Below are 14,928 nucleotides of genomic sequence, written 5' to 3'. Positions count from 1 at the left end.
GTGCCAATAATTCCTGAACAAAAGATACAAGGAGCAATCAACACACTATCCCTCGAAGAGATTAAAGCAAGGGTTAATCAACTCATAACTCCCGAAGAGTCATCGAATTGGCAATTGAAAGGAAAGGATTTTACAATAGATCAGAACCTATTGTATTTCCAAGGAAGACTATTCTTACCCTGCGTTGACTTACAAAAACAGGTCATCACCTGCTACCATGATTCTCTAATGGAAGAACATCCTGGAGTTGCCAAAACCTCAGAGAAAATTAAAAGGCATTTTTGGTGGCCATCTTGGAGGAAAGATGTTAAAAAGTTTGTGGCTTCTTGTGGTATCTGCGCACAAAACAAGAGTCAGAAGGAAAAACCAGCAGGATTACTACGTCCAATAGACATTCCACCAGGCCCTTGGCACACGCTCTCGATGGATTTTATCACGGATTTACCCCCTTGCTCCGGATACAACACAATTCTAGTGATCGTGGACCTTTTTTCAAAAATGGCTCATTTTGTCCCACTGAAGGGTTTACCTACAGCTTCCATTCTAGCCCGAGAATTTCTTGAAAACATTGTCCGGTTGCACGGTTTCCCTTCAGTACTAATCTCTGACCGAGGCAGCCAATTTATTTCCCATTTTTGGCGGAGTTGTTGTCGTTTAGCACAAATTGATGTACGACTTTCCACCAGCCATCACCCTCAAACCGACGGGCAGACTGAGAGAACTAACCAAACTTTAGAACAATATCTGCGCTGCATGTTGCATCAATACGAGGGTACTTGGAAGGATGACCTTTGGATTGCTGAATACGCTTACAATAATTCAATCCATTCTGGGACAGGAAAAACCCCTTTTTTCCTGCTGTATGGAAGTCATCCTCGAACCTCAAATCTGGACCCACCTCAAGCTCTCGGAACACCTGCTGTTGACCATCTGCATTCGACGATAACTCAAGCATTTAAAGAAGCCACAGCTCATCTTCAACGAGCTAAAGAATCATACAAAAAAGGAGCAGACCAACATCGAAAAGAGGCTCCTCAATATCAAAAAGGAGATCAAGTCTGGCTGTCCACTAAACATTTATCTTTAAAAGGGCCACGCACCTTCAACCCAAGATATTTAGGACCCTACTCGATCACGGCCGTGATTAACCCAGTGGCTGTCAAACTAGAATTACCTACTCGAATGAAGATACATCCTGTCTTCCATGTTTCTCTCCTGAAACCTGTGCAACCCGGAACCCGTTTGACTAAACCTCCTGAGCCAATCCAAGTTGACGGAGAATCCGAATTTGAAATTCGAGACATCTTGGACTCCAAAATTTCCAAATCAAAACTATACTACTTGATTGATTGGAAGGGATATGGACCCCAGGAGAGATCTTGGGAACCCTCAGAATATGTACATGCACCTCGTCTAGTCCGAACATTTCATCGGGCTTTTCCCAACAAGCCAAAACCTCCGGAAAAGACAAGCTTGGGAGGGGCCTTGAGGGGGGGTGCTGTCATGACCGCAGCCTCCAAGGAGTCAGGTTTAGCCCAACTGCCTCGGAAGCTGGGTCACAACTTCATTTCCAGGCACCCATCGGCTCCCATAGGGGCCTTATGGACCTTGTCCTGGCGCCAGTGGCGCCAGGCTCATAAGGGGACTCAGTCCCGGCACAGGACGTGCCGGGCTCATGATGTAAGGAATGGTGCTTGGGTGGACCTACCTGCTGCAGACCATGCTGCTCACTCACCTGCAGGATGAAATCCTCATCCATCCATGGCTGGAACTACTTTACCTCTGGGTGTGGCCAGCACCACTCCCTGGGACTGGATACTGGAACTATTCTGGAAGCTGGGACCTCTTACCTGGGCGAGGCTGCTGTGGAAGGAGACACCTAAGCACTCCAGTAAGCTATTTAAGCCACGCCCGATCAGAGCAACGTGCTTCGCGTTATTCTGCAATAGCAGCAGGACGCTCACCGTGTCAGCTCCAGAGAATCTTCAACTTCTGCATCTGGGGAAGAAAAATCCGCAATCTTACCTTCCGAAATACCATCTTCGTCTTCAGCAGCATCTGAAAAGGGAAAAGAACACCAGGTTAGCACGAGATAAAAACCAGCGCAGCACTTACCCAGTCCATCGGTGCACCTCAAGCCACGGGCTGCAGCTTTCCATTTTTTCCGGCACCCCGTGGAAGCAAAGACATTGGTTAGTAAACCTCTGTGAAACTTTCCTTACCTGCGCTGCATTCTTCTCGCCTCCGCCGACGCTGCTACTCGCATCTGCAAAACAAAAGGACATCATTAAGAAATACAAAACTCCATCTATACGCACGTGTTTTGAGCAGCGCTCATCTTTCTCACTCCTCGGTGCATTCCTCGACGTCCATTTTTCTACCCAGCTGCTTCTGCGACCTGAAAAAGGAAAAGAGACATTAAGAAGTGCTTTTAACTTCGAATTGACATTTTCTACTTACTTGCCTGCAATACCTTCGCCATTCCATCGCTCTCCGGACCTCCATATTCAAGCAACCGCCGTTCGTGCTGCTAACAACGGCCTAGCTCCAAATCTTCATCCTCTGCAACCAAGAGGCTGGACAATTAACCAGTGAAGTAACTGGCTTCAGCGCCCCTGCACAGACGCAGGATCGAGAGCTCCGCTTTCACCTACATAAGGTGAGCACATTTAGCCTACGAACTACTTGGGAGTACCAGGAAGGGGAGGCAGCTTACCCAGTCAGGCTTATATATCCATATTAACCCCTTGCTCTCATAATTGCAGACACCTCACCCTTCAGATCAAGATCTCAGTGAGGAAAGGGCCTTTCCAGGGTGGCATTCGAGGCCTGCGCGTGACCCTAGAAGACTCCGAGAACCCCCAGCCCAGACCTGCGCCTCCGAGGGATTCAGGTGAGCGTTACACCTATTGGCTTGCTGTCCGTGCAGAGACTGGCAGTTTAGCTGGAATTGTGCCAATATAATAGGTGATGGGTGGAAGGAAGGTTTGGAATAAATCGTAACTCCGCTCTGGGCAACCCTCCAGAACATCGTTCCTCAGCCTGCCAAGCCATTACAGAAGGGGAAAGGCCATTTGCAAATCCAGCTTTCCATAGCTGGCCTGAGCTCACAGTGTTGGCATGGGTGACACCAAAATACAGATTTGGCTTTGAGATTACTCTCCCCAAGACTGATGCTCTTCATTACATGATTTTGAGTTAGACCTGTCTACAGTGAGTTTGCTGTACTAGCAGCTGTTGGAACAGGGCACTTGTGACCTGCACTTGTGACCTTTGAACCTGCTCTGTGCCCCGCAAGAGCAGGAACTCCTGAACAGTAGATGCAGGCCCAGACATTGTTGCATTAATAATTGAATGACTGAGATTCTACGCCCTTTCCAGGTGGCAAGCCTTCAGAATATGGGAAGAAATACCACCTAATGTGTATTGCAAGTCAACCAGCAGTTGACTGGCCAAATATATCAGGTCTGTGGCCTGTGGCTCTCCAGATGTTTTGGTCCAACTCCCATGATGAATGGGAGTTGATGGCTAAAACATCTGGGAAGCCAAAGGTTGCAGAACCCTGAAACGTAGGCATGAGTCTGAAGGCAAAGGTGCTTGGTCATGTCGCGACACCCTGAGGTTAGGTGCCCGGCAATATCCCTTTGAGGCTATTTTGTCTTTTACATCTGCCACTCTTATGCCCTTCTGCCCTCTAATGCCAGACCACTACCTGTTAATCTGTTTTGATTTATAAAACAAATGTATGCCATGTGTTTCAAATGCATTTAAACATTTTGGGCTTTGATGCTTAATTTAACTATTTTATTTTTAAAGCTCTCAAACTATCTTTTTGTTGCATTGGTTACCTAATTCAAAGGGACTTGTTTTGGAAACCTGGGGGTGAAAGGTAGACCTGCAGGAATTGTAACCTTGAAGTTGCACTCAGATTTCTGCCGCAGGCACTTTCCACAGAGCACTCTTACTTGCCGTAAAACCTTTGTGTCTGCAAGCTTGTTAGACCAGAATTCCTATGTTGGTGGTTCTTTGGCTGCTTTGTTGGCTCAATTTAGTAGATCTATGAAAAAATGCCATGCCAGGAAGACATTGAGTCGTCAACAGTTCATAATATTCAAGAAATAATTACTGACATTTTTATTCATAAACCGGACGTGACAGAAAAAGGGTTAACAAGGACGAACGTGGGGGGTTTTGCACGAAGGTGCTTGACCACATGTTGGCTATGGTGATAACATACAGCAGCTATAAATGTAAAAAATCCAACCGAACTAGCAGCAACTATAAAAATTGTGCTAATAATGAGTAACGGCATGGATCCTGGCATTCAACAAGTGCATGTGTACAAGCGTATGATATGACACGACTGTAATGTTTCCAGGCACGACAAGACCAGGAAGGGGAACAGAACAATCTTACATGTCATTGAAATCCTGCAAGGGTAAGGGAGAGAAGTGCCAGGTGGGAGGGGAGAGTGCAATAGCAACGCTTGAGTGCCACAGGGTGGCTGGAAGGAGGCAGGGGACTGTAGGGGTTACAGATGGTCCCTAGTGCACGGTAGGCCTGGGGGGGGGCAGTGTACAGGGCTTCTGGTCGTGAAGGGGCCTGGTCCCCATACGGTTCAGAGGAAGGCCAAGTAACCAGTTAGTGGAGCAGATAAGAACATTGGCGAGAGAGAGAAATCAGAACTGAAAAGGAACGTCTTGAGTTGCTTCCGGAACCTGAGGATGTCCTGCTCAAGTTTGAGTCAGGGAGGCTGCTCAGAGGGAGGCACCAGCTGAGAGATCTCTATTGCCACTCTGCCTGGAGAAGCGTCTGACCCTCAAAGTTGGAGATGAATGAGCGGAGGGTTCGAGGGATAGTGCTTACGAAGAGAGTTGGATGTAGTGAAAGCCTTGTAGATAATGCAGAGGGTGTTGAACTTGATCCTTGCAGCCAGTGGAGAGATTCAGGGCTGGAGAGATACGATCCTTGGGCTTGAGGCGAAGGACAAGTCTTGCAGTCCTGTTCTGGAGAAGTTGTAAAGGTCGAAGAGTAGCAGCAGGAACATTTAGAAAGAGGCTGTTGCAGTAGTCCAGCCTGGAGAACCAAGGCTCTGAAGACAGTGGGCTTCTGGGGGAAAGCGAGAAAAGGAAGAATACCTCTGAGTTGCAGCTGATAGTGGGACTTAGTAGTGGGATGAACTGATGTAGAATGGGTGAAGTGGGTGGAACGGGTGAAATGGTAGAACGGATGAGTAGATGAATGAACGGATGATGTTCTTGGAACCGGCCAAGTGGGCGGAACTTGTGAAGTGGATGGAACGAGTGAAATGGGTGGAATTAATTAAGTGAATGCAACTAGTGAAGATGACATATGTGGATGGATGATGCATGGAGTAAGGATAATATGGGTAGAACAAACGAAAGGAGCAGTGTGAAGATGACATATGTGGATGGATGATGTATGGAGAAAGGATAACGTGGGTAGAACGAATGAAAGGAGTAGTGCATAAAATGGTTGGAGTGCATGGAACGGGTTGGAGTGCATGGAACGGGTTGGAGTGCATGAAATGGATTGGAGTGCACAAAAGGGCGTGACGTACATGGAATGGTTTGGAGGGCATGGAACGCATGAAAGAGCATTGAAAGGAACGGTCTGAGTGCTTGAATCGGTCATAATGCAAGGAACAGTCAGAGTACATGGAACGGATGAAGCTCATGGAACTATTGAAGTGGGCGCGATCTCAATCACCTAAAGTAAACCACCATATTCACATCTCCACGCTTACTCTCTTCTTTACACCACCACTCAAATAGAACACAGTGATACAATGACACCATTCGGTATAGCTGTTCTCATATCAACATCTGCCACATACTCCCCATCACTCTAACTAAACATTGCTGGTTACACACACCCCCAGCCAGGCATTCTCCTCAGGCCTAACGCAGCCACAATCGGTCTGGATAAATCCTGCCAGAACAAACACATACTCTTGACCTCTCAACCACCACGCCTACCGCTAATAAGCAGCTATTACATGAATGCCACTCCAGCTGCACACATATCCAGTGCTCATACGCACCTTTGACTCTATACTCTCTCTACTGACTTGAACTTCGGTTCCCAAGGGCGTTCAACCTACCAGCACCTTCAGACCCTACCAATGGTACATAAGGCGCTATATAAATGCGAAATAACATAACATAACATAACATCAAAACAATTTTCAATGGCGGATATAAACATTTGCAGTAAGTACCCCATTCCTTTATGGCCATACATGTGGGACTAAGATAAACCTATAATTAAAGGGGGTGAGGTCAGGCACACAGTGACAAAGACATTTGGCTCATTTAGAGTTTTAGATTACATTTTATAGCAGACAAGGGGGTTTAGTAATTGCATCGACTGTAAAGACCTTTTCAGGGCCCAGGTTCCAAGCGCAGTAAAATAGCTCATTGTGTTTATGCTATGCAACTTAGAGGAGACGAGGGCATGTTACCAACTGGCCATAGGGGCCAATAATGGTTCCAATCAAAGTATGGTGGGTCATACACAAGCAGAAGAGATGTTTGTAACCTAAGATCGCAGGTTAATATGAACCAGTTTACATAGTGCATTAGAGCAAGACATATACAAAAATACACATCATATGAATCCATTAAATATTTCCTTTGACAATCCCTAAAGAGTTTTTACCCATAATACATCTTAACCTAATCTGGTTTGTATTCCCTGTCCCCAATGGTTCATCAATGTAGTTTAAAACAGCAAAAATACAATATCATAGCGCCTTGGATAGAGCCAACACTTTACCATCCTTCTCAGAGCCCAGCTTCTAAAAAGGGGAAGCAGCCATCTAGCTCTCAATCACATACACAAAAATTGTAAAAGAAATGATACAAATGGGTGCCTCTGCCTCCGATTCATGTATCTCTGCTTTCTGAGCCTTCCCAAGTGGTAAGGGCAATAGGTCCAATCAGGACCATTCCACTAATTTCTGTGCGCTTAGCACCTTGATTACTGATGATTCCATACTAGGCCCGCCTGAAGTTCTTACGACTTAGTGCTCGAGTTTGTAGCAACTTTACAGAAATAGAGCTCCCAGACCCTTTCCCAATAAGACTCCTTGGTAAGAGAAAGGGCTGTCCTCTTCGGAATCTTTGGATGGCTCCACACATCAGCAAGCCCAATACTATCCAAAATGGGAAACATATAACTAAGAAAGGGGATCTGCCCAGCCCCCAGAAAGGCGCAAGATGTCCACCAATGGCAAAGGTATCTCAGATTCCTGCCACCTGGTTTTGATTGCATGGCTATTAAGAGTGATCCACCAATAATTAATTTCAAAAGACTTTCTCCCCTCTTTCTACAACTGTGTGGGAAATATTTGAATGGTTTTCTGACCAATAGCTAGTGGGAGCCACACCCTTAGCCATATAAATATATATTTATATTTATGTTTATGACCAAGGATGTGGGCCCCACTGGGCATGGCATATTACACGGCCACGGTAGTGGCCGTGTAGTTATGGTTAAGTTGCTGTTTCCATAGGTAGAGCACTTTTTGGGTGGCTTATAACTTCGCTCCCCCTGAACGAATCCTCACCAAACTTTGCAGAAAAAGTATATGGGCCACTCTGATTTTTTTTTGCAAAGTTTGGTGAGGATTCGTCTAGGGGGGGAAAGGTTATAGGGAGGGTCCCGAAACTTCTTTTTTTGCCATAGACTGAATGGGGGAAAAACTTTCCGCACGCTAACAGCCCAAACCGCTGGATGGATTTTCACCAAATTTACGGCAGGAGCTTGGTCCCGAAAGTGTGCTTTTGTAAATTTGGTGCCAATCCATGTAGTAGTTTTCTTTAAAATGACCAAAAAGTAGGTCTAAAAAAATTAGTGATTTCTAATTCCGCTCTGCGGTCACACTTCCATGTTTGCTCCGCGGACAAGATACCGATTGGCTAAGGGGCTGGCGTCATGACCGCGGACACGCGACGTCTCTGCCGACTGAAGAGCGTCAGAATGTGTGGATGCGCCCGACATCTTGGATCCGAGAGGCGAAATGTTGTTACGGAAACTGTTTTGCTCTCCTACAGTGCTTTGGGAAGGTTCACAGAGTAAGAGATGTGTTAAATAATGTACTTGTTTGGGCGGCAGGTGTTAATGATGTAGTCTCCATGTGAAATGCTGTTTAGGAAACTATTTTGATCTCCTACAGCACTTGGGGAGGTTCAGAGAGTAAGAGATGGGTGAAATACTGTACTTTTTTGGGCGGCAGGTGTTAATGATGTATTCTCTATGCCCACCTTGTTTGGGATGTTTGTACAGGCACCTTGAAACTGTTCTAAGGACACGCGTGGTGTTAGCGACCATTAAAATTGAGTACATGTCGTTATTACATTATTTTTTCCTATGGGTGTGCTATTGATTAGTACACCATGGGTGTGACATGCTGCAGTGGTTGTGGCCAGGGCCTACACTCTTGGATGCATGGCCGTAGGCCGTGGGCCGAAGGCCATACTTCCAAGACTGTAGGCCCTGGCCACAACCACCGCAGCATTTCACAGCAATGGATACACCTGTAGTATTGATTATCGATTAGATGGTTGTGGGGAGTGTGTACAGTCTTGGGTGCATGGCCGAAGGACACGCCCCCAAGAACAAAGTTAAAAGCACTGGAGATATAAGCCACTGCACACCCACACATTGCAATATCTATGTACATACAGCTAGGAGTCTAGCCTCTGGCTAGAACAAGAGAAGCATACCACACCTATCGATACAACTGTACTTCCGCACATCACTCAGATGGTTGTGGGCAGGATGTAGAGTTTTGGGTGCATGGCTGCAGGCCGTAGGCCGTACGCCACACTCCTAAAACTCTAGGCCCTGGCCACACCCATTGCAGCATATTAGAAAGGCACGTTAGTGGCTGTGTTGTTATGGTGAAGTTGCTGTTTCCATAGGAAAAACACTTTTTGGGTGCCTTATAACTGCGCTCCCCTTGGACGAATCCTCACCAAAGTTTGCAAAAAAAAAATATATCGGACACTCTGAATTTCTTTGGAAAGTTTGGTGATGTTTGGTGCAGGGGGAGAAATTATAAGGGGGGGTTCTCAAAACTTCTGTTTTCCCTTTAGCCTGAATGGGGGAAAAAGTTTGTGCCCGCGGACATGTGGCGCCTTCCCTGATTGGTTGTGGAACAAAGTAAAGTACGTTAGCTTTCTTCGGTGCTCCCGCTATCTTTTATTCATGTTTTGGTATATGCGGACATCGCCAGAAACACATATAAAACAAGACAGCATTGCATGTGTCACACTTTTGTAATACTATTTCAGAAGGTGAACTTTGAGGGGGGTAGGATGGGATGTGGGAGCACAAACTGAAAAAGTGGAGTTTTATTGTCACCAAAGTCATACGTTTAAATGGAAGTTAGTGCTCACTGTACCACTACCAATTAGTGCGTGCAGGTTGAAATGTTTTTGGAATTATATTGCCGTCAGACTGGGGTCCTAAGTTTTGAAAACTAAGGCCACCATCTGCACTCTTTGCTGGAAACAGCAATTCTGGAGGTGTATGGGAGTAGCGGTTCTCATAATTGGATTTCAAAATGTTGATGCAAAGTAAGAATGTATTTGGCTTCTGAGTGAAGGTCGCATGAGTTGCTTTTTTGGTTGGACGCTCAATATGCCCGCGCATCCGAATGAATGTATAAGGGAAAATTATTTTTTGACCTTGAGAGAAAGGGAATGCTTTGAAGAAATTCACGGAATGAAAGGGTCGAAAAAAATAGCAATTGATAAGGATATGTTTTAAAATTTTGTAAGGGATATGTAATATCAGTCCACGAAGATTCTTTGATGCAAACACATTTCTGTCTGACTTGCAGAGAAAGAATGGAGGCAGTAAATATTATGTAAGTTTACTTTTGCCCACTGTACAGCGAACCACGCTTCATTTTTACATTACCGAAAATGTAATTGTGCCAATGTAACTATCGTATTATCTTTCTGCGCTCTTACATTTTTCCTGTAATATTGCAGAGTGCACAGGTTCCGCTTTTGTGTATCAGTTTTCACGTTCTTTTCGTCTTGTTTGCAATTACGAGACGTAATATTTTTTTAATTGTCCATTCATTTTGCTTTCATAACTGCATTATCGTCTTCCTGTGTAGTTGCCATTTTTTCTTTCTCTTACGGTGCATGCAGAATCTCGGCGTTTGTAGCCTTTTACTATAGGTACACATGGTCATTAGTAACATTTCAGTAAAATGTCATGTTTGACCAGTTACATTTGGGCATTACTTTGAACATTTTTTGTGTCTTTTTTGAAATTGTTTGGTAGAGGTTGGTTATTGACACGTATTTTCTTTAACGTTTCCCGCCCAGGTACATATTGCCATACTGTCCGTGCCATGGTTTTCAGATGCCGAGTGAGGGCTTTTTCGGCGGCAAATACAACTGCTCGTGAGCGGTTGCCTGCCCATAACAATTATGTGGGATGACACTCTAAGCCCGCTTTGTCCGTACGCTGAACTCGCTATTCGAAGCAACATTTATGGTGCGGTAGGCTAAAGCTCATGGCGCCTTCTTGGAAATCTCTGTGTAAACAAAGTGGCTGATTTAACCAAGAACCCAACCTTTTTGTATGGAAAAAAAGCGTGTTCCTCATCTTTAACATTTGCAATGTCGCTCTTAGAAACATTATCATTGCATTGAAAATGGAATTACTGCGATGGTCTGACAGTTTGTTGTTAAATAAAGCTACTTTACGAACTCTAAAATGTTCACGTTTTCTTTTACAGTCCAGTCTATTATTTTCAAAATGTAAGTTATTAGGTTGTACATCGCTGTATGTTTATTTACAGGTTCTGCGTCACGTCACATACTTGTGCTTTTTGCAGCCTACCATGGAAAGGGAAGAGGGACTATGTATGAAATAACTGCCTTCCCTTTCTATGGTGGCCATCTTGAAAAAGGATTTTCTTTTGTAATCCGACCCGCCAAAGATGCCCCGGATTATAACAAGTATTCCTCCTTTTTAGTAGCACACGTTAGTGCTTTGCAAACTTAGACTTTTACTCACAAAGATTACTGTGTGTATGTATTTTATTGAGAAATATGTAATAATTGGAGTGTATGCAATATATTTTTTTAATGTTATTTACACTGTGAAAGGTCGCTATTAACGCATTATTAACTTTGTTTCTGCATGGCTTTTTTTTTGGTACGGCAGGTAATAAGGCAATTTGCAAACGGCAATGAGCAAAGAGGCAACAAATGGTAATATGGGTCGGTAGATGTACGGCGACAACTTTTGTGCGTTTGTTATTTGCAAGGTAGCGGCACTGCTTCTCATGCTTTTTCATCCCAGCAATGCTGCTTTTTCTTAGGGAGGAAGGATGCCTTTAGCTGATGTGATTTTCAGATAAGTACAACTTTTGCTAAAGATATATAATGTGTAATGCATTGGTAATCGCTGCATACCAATGCGTGTTTGCGCCGTGTAAAGGAAATGTTGAAGGTGGGCGTTCCTACCTCAATATAAAATCTTTTTCCACCCTGTCCACGAGGCATAGATCTTACTGTTAAGTGTGTACTGATTCTGGGACATTGCTGCATACCAATACGTGTTGGCATTCTGTAAGGGAAATGTTGAAGTTGGACGTTCCTACATCCATATCAAATCTATTTCCACACTGTCCATGAGGCAAAGATTGTACTGTTATGTGTGTACTGATTCTGGGACATGTCACCGTACTATACACTAGCATATTGTCATGTGGCATTCTTCGCAAGGTGTATACTGTTTAGGAAAAGACCCTTGCTAAAGGGACGTTATGGTTACGTTGCCAAACTGCAAATCTGTGACATTCAGTAGAATTTCTTTTCATTAACAAGACGTTATGCTTACATTGACCTACTAAAAACCCGTAAAATTCCCTAAAAAAAAACTTTGTTAAGGGGACGTTATGGTTAAGTTGCTCTACTAAAAACCTATGCAATTCACTAAAAACACTTTACAAACGTGCCATTATGGTTCAAAGTAAAACCCGAAAAACCCTTGAAATTTGCCAGTTATGGTAGGCTAAGCAAATATACCTGCCTCACCCCTGTACACTGCTAACACTAACACCCAGGACCTGAAAGATGGCATCACAAATGTCATTGATGACTTCACTGATGATATCACATGCGTAGCCCCTTTGTTTTTGTTCACTGCCATATATATATATATATATATATATATATATATATATATATATATATATATATATATATATATATATATATATTTCAGTAAAAAAACTTTGTAAAAGGGACGTTATGGTTCAAAGTAAAACCAAAAAACCCTTCACATTCGCTAGTTATGGTAAAATAAGCAACCATAACTCATACCACCTACATGCATTGCTAAGACCAACACCCAGGACATCAAAGATGACATCACAAATGCCATTCATGACATCACTGATGACATCACATATGCATATACTTTTCAGAAAAAGTCTGCACAAGGGAGTTTTATGATAATGTTGATAAAAAAAACTGTGAAGGCTCATTGGAATAGATGACATGAGCTATGTGGTGCATTAAGCAATGCATTGACATAAATAGCATTCTGTTACAAAGTACTTTACAGTACAATAATGTACTCATGTACAGACATAAGCATTGTGTGCAGCATACATGACGTAGGTGCACTATTCATAATCTTCCCATGTTAAATAGTGAAATGGTGAATGCTTTCTTATTACACTGATGTGTACTGTGCAACATGTTATAAGTAGCTAATAAAACTCACTTCCTATATAATTTCATTATTACGTACAAAACACAAAGACACAACAATAAATACAAAAATGAGTATATACAGTGAAAGTGAAGTGTCGAGCCAGAAATTGTTCATAACCTACCTGATTATTTTTATGCAACAAAATGATTGTTCTGCTTCAAACCTACTACTTCCCTATGAATAACAATCACTTGTGGTGACTGCACGCTAAAGAAAGTAATGTGAATACAAATATGAGCATATCCACAGAAAGTACAGTAATAAAAATAAACAGCAGACCACTAAGAAAGTGTGGATAACCTTACTGATTGTCTTCACACACAGAAAGCATTGGTATCTTTCAAGTGCGTATTCTCTCTATGTATATGTTTAATATGCTGAGAGTGAACCCCAAATGAATTACTGTAAGAACATATTTAAAGTGTAAGTCTACAAATGTAGTACTTTTCGATTTTTTCTGTTCCTAATTATTACTGGCCAAGATATATCACTAAAGGAAAAAAGAGGGAGCCAGACATGTGATGTCATCAGTGATGTCATGAATGACATTTGTGATGTCATCTTTGATGTCCTGGGTGTTAGTCTTAGCAAACCACTGTAGGTGGTATGAGTTATGATTGCTTATCTTACCATAACTAGTGAATGTGAAGGGTTTTTTGGTTTTACTTTGAACCATAATGTCCCTTTTACAACGTTTTTTTTACTGAAATATATATATATGGCAGTGAACACACTACACATGTGATATGATCAGTGAACTCATCAATGACATTTGTGATGCCATCTTTCAGGTCCTGGGTGTTAGTTTTAGCAGTGCACAGTGGTGAGGGCAGGTATGTTTGCTTAGACTACCATAACTGGCGAATTTCAGGGGTTTTTCGGTTTTACTTTGAACCATAATGGCACGTTTGTAAAGTGTTTTTAGTGAATTGCATAGGTTTTTAGTAGTGCAACTTAACCATAACGTCCCCTTAATAAAGTTTTTTTTGAGTGAATATATGTATATACATTCCTGTGACATGCAACCCCTTAATTTTGTCTGCAGGATCCTAATGATGCGCGCCTCCACTGTCAATTTCTCTGCAGCCTATTGTATCATTCAATAGTATGAATTGGGCAATGTGACCCCTGCATAGCCATATTTGTATTACCCCTTACAACATCTTCTTATGCAGCTTACAAACAGTGGCCTTACACTGCACAAAGCAAGTACATATGCATCTGGACTCTGTTATGTTTACCTTAAGTTTTAGCTTCAAGACTCTAGCCCCATAGAACTTCTCACAGTCAGGCTATGCATTGCCCTCAGGTTTGTTGCCAGTATCACCACATTGTCTGACAAGAGCAGGGAAGGGACGTATCACACCTCCAGACTCCGCAATGCATAGGACATCAAATGATACAGTGGATATGTTTTGGAAGATTATTTTGCTTTACAAATTAAAGGGTAAGGGTAACAGCACACCTGCCTTAATCCTCGCTCATCTTTAAAACATTCTATGAGTTCACCATTCTTGCCATTTGCTATGGAGGCCTGGGTCTTTGTAAATAATTCCTTGATTGCTCCTAAATGCATATGCAGCATCTTATCATGGTCCAGAATATACCAAAACATATTATTATCATTATCAAGGGCTTTTCTTAGGCCTAAACATTATGCTCAATAAAGAGAGACACATTTGACCGCAACATATTTGCCAAATGATCAAGAGTAGCAGAAAGCAATACTCAACTGTATCAAGCCATCGTCTAAACCATGCTTGGAGGGGTGACAATGTCACACATCTTTACTCCCTCTCTTGAGCATGCTACAGAAGCAACCGTTCATACACCTAGTGCAGTAATACGTGTATGCACCTTATGCAGGGATGTGTAAAACCTGCAGATCATCAGTGCATATCCCAATAAATTCGTTAATATGTTAATATACTTTGTTTAGAGATTTGGGTTAAACTTGGAGCTATATTATCCTCATGAGAATGAAAGGATGAGTTGGTCTGCAGCTGGGGGATTAACCAGCAAAATACATGGTAGGGGAAATTTTGTTTACAATAGTACCTGAAATATGTTAGATGTTAATTATTTTTTATAAGGTCATTGGTCTTATATACCCCCATCTGCCACTAATGATGGCTGTGCTACCCAAGGCTC

Source organism: Ambystoma mexicanum, chromosome 1q (genome assembly GCF_040938575.1).
Source record: "Ambystoma mexicanum isolate Mex_15411 chromosome 1q, UKY_AmexF1_1, whole genome shotgun sequence".
Classification (NCBI taxonomy): domain Eukaryota; kingdom Metazoa; phylum Chordata; class Amphibia; order Caudata; family Ambystomatidae; genus Ambystoma; species Ambystoma mexicanum.
This window is presented reverse-complemented; position numbering follows the sequence as displayed.